We start from the raw sequence: 2,926 nt of genomic DNA, 5'->3' as shown, positions 1-2,926 counted from the left end.
TTTCATAGATGGAAGGAGGTCTGCTTTTTAATTGGGAAGGGTAGCTTGGAAAAATTCAGTTTTCTGCATAAAACTCTTCCGTATAAGCTTACTGAAATAAGACACTATCTACATAATTAAGCAACTACCAAATAGCCATGCATGGTTGACTGTATCACTTGTGAGTCCCATTAAACTTGTTAAACTGGCCTAAGTGTATCTTGCCTCACAAAATAGATGCTTTTGTTGACTAAACAACACTTGAGGTAACATTTTCATTTTAGCTTTCGTCCCTGTTGCTTACTCTGCCAATCATTTACTGTTAGTTGGAGTCATATGTTTCTAATACGAGACATTCTAGTCATTTTATATGTAAATATGACGTGACATCTATGTTTCTAATACGAGACATTCTAGTCATTTTATATGTAAATATGACGTGACATCTTAAGAAGAAAAAAACTCGAATTCCTCTCTCATCTTTTTCATGTTTGAAAGATCATTGGCTCTTGACGGTATTTGCTTATTTACTAATCCAATTTAAAACCTTTTCCATCGATCTCTTGTATGTTGTTCCTACGTTCATATTCATTTTCATATCTCCAGAACTTGAAAGTGAACCCCTGAAAAACAACAAGACCCCTAAAGATTAAAACAAACAATCAAAGAAAACAATCTTTATCATAGTCCAACGTTGTTAACTACATAAAAGTTCATGTATATCGTTGTTATTCATATGAATTCACCATGATTGAAGAATAGTTACTCGTGTGTCGTTTTTTTCATAATTCCACTGATGCCCCTTGTTGAACACGAGCACATCAATGCCTTCCATTTTCTAGAGCTCCAATCCATCTGTTCAGCATTAGATACAAGGTTTTATGATAGCTGATTGTGGTTGAACTTGATGAATTTATACACCAAGTATGGGGTACTTGGTGTATAGATTCATCAATTTCAACTGTACAACCGAGTATCATAAAGCCTTGTATCTGATGCTGGAAAGATTGATTGGAGCTCTATAAAATGGAAAGGCATGGATGTGCTCGTGTTCAACAAGGGGCATTGGTGGAATTAAGAAAAACGACACACGAGTAACTATTCTTCAATCATGATGAATTCATACGAATACCAACAAAATACATGAACTTTTATGTAGTTAACGACGTTGGACTATGATAAAGATTGTTTCCTTTGATTGTTTGATCTAGTCTTTAGGGGTCTTGTTGTGTTTTAGGGGTTGCTACGTTCAAGAATTCAGATATATGAAAATGAATATGAACGTAGGAACAACATACGAGAGATCGATGGAAACGGTTTTAAATTGGATTAGTAAAGAAGCAAATACCAACAAGAGCCAATGATCTTTCAAACATGAAAAARAGSAKAGARGAATTCGAGTTTTTTCTTCTAAAGATGTCACATCATATTTACATATAAAATGACTAGAATGTCTCATATGAGAAACACATGACTCCAACTAACAGTAAATGATTGGCAGAGTAAGCAACAGTGACGAGAACCAAAATAAAAATGTGAACTTAAGTGTTTTGTTATAAAATGAATTATAGGGATGAAAACAAAAGAACCAGAAAACACACTCACTAGTAAAAATTTCTGATTTACCTTCTCTTTTTACATATTTGAGGGACCATCTTTCATTTTATAATATCGTGTCTTTTTGATTATTTATATATTAGTTCCATAAATAATTAAAATTTATCAAAACTCAAACAATTAATTATTCGATTAACAATATTTTCAAGAAAAAAAAAACATAATCAAACATTATCGATCTAAATATCATGTTATAAAGCATTGATCACATGTTTCCAAAATCTCTTACAATTTAAGTTCATAACTGATTACTGAATACCTATTTCATAAGGTCCATATATTTAACTCTATAAAACTGATCGATAACCAACTTATAATCACGTTCAAATAAATAACAACTGTTGAACCTTTACAAATACAACAAAGTACCAATAGATACGTTCGGTATGTTTGATCTTTTTGTTAGATGCAAGCCTATTTAACAAAAGTGCTTCAAATTTAGTCAACAAAAGCATCTATTTTGTGAGCCAAGATACACTTAGGGAAGTTTAACAAGTTTAATGGAACTCACAAGTGATACAGTCAAATCATACATGATTGTTTGATAGTGACTTAATTATACAGATAGTGTTTTCTTTCAGTAAGCTTCTACGGAAGAGTTTTATGCAAAAAGCTGAATTTTTCCAAGCTACCCTTCCCAATTAAAAAAGCATACCTCCCTCCATCTATGAAATACCTTCACAACCTACACAAACGATTTCATCCAATACAGGGCTTGTAAAAAAACAAACCAAACAAGCCCTAGAATGCAATAGCAAAAACAAGTGCGACATAAAGGTTTCTACCTCCACCCCAATGGATCAAAGTTCTCTTATTCGACATTTCCCATTCTAAAGAGACAAAAAACGGGTGCACCACGAAGACTATCCAGAAATATAGCCAATCTGGTACTACTCATTCAATCACAAGCTACATAGTTTTGAGGTATCCTCTCACCCCCGGTTGGTATTCTATTATTGCTCTATCCCGACCTACATGTGGCCTTAGTCATCATCTTGTACAGCAAAGGAATCGCAATACAATTCGTATCATGCTACGAATTCATAGCAACAAAATCAATTTTAAGATTTTCAACACGACTTAGTCAAGACGGAAGGCAAAATGCATATATACTTTGCTTCTTGCATATCACTTGGCCTTCTAGATGAATGCAACACGAAAATTAGGTTTGTATCCTTGAAGATTCACCAACAACATTCTCCATTCGTGTGTACCATTCACCAATCCGTGTGTGTTCAACCATATCTTTACCCGATCTCAGATAACGAATGGGTCTCAATACTCCAAACACGGCAAGGTCAGCCAGATTAGGCTTGGTGCCCCCTGCAGT

The 2,926-nt window shown here is 34.1% G+C and overlaps 1 protein-coding gene across 3 annotated transcripts in view; it reads right to left on the bottom strand.

Moving 5' to 3' along the window:
* LOC112524638 (prostaglandin E synthase 2-like) overlaps positions 1 to 2,926 on the bottom strand; it is a 21,357-nt gene that overhangs the window by 11,657 nt on the left and 6,774 nt on the right. The window lies entirely within an intron of this gene.

The sequence above is a fragment of the Cynara cardunculus genome (genome assembly GCF_001531365.2).
Source record: "Cynara cardunculus var. scolymus isolate 2C chromosome LG 13, CcrdV1, whole genome shotgun sequence".
Classification (NCBI taxonomy): Eukaryota; Viridiplantae; Streptophyta; class Magnoliopsida; order Asterales; family Asteraceae; genus Cynara; species Cynara cardunculus.
This window is presented reverse-complemented; position numbering and strand designations above follow the sequence as displayed.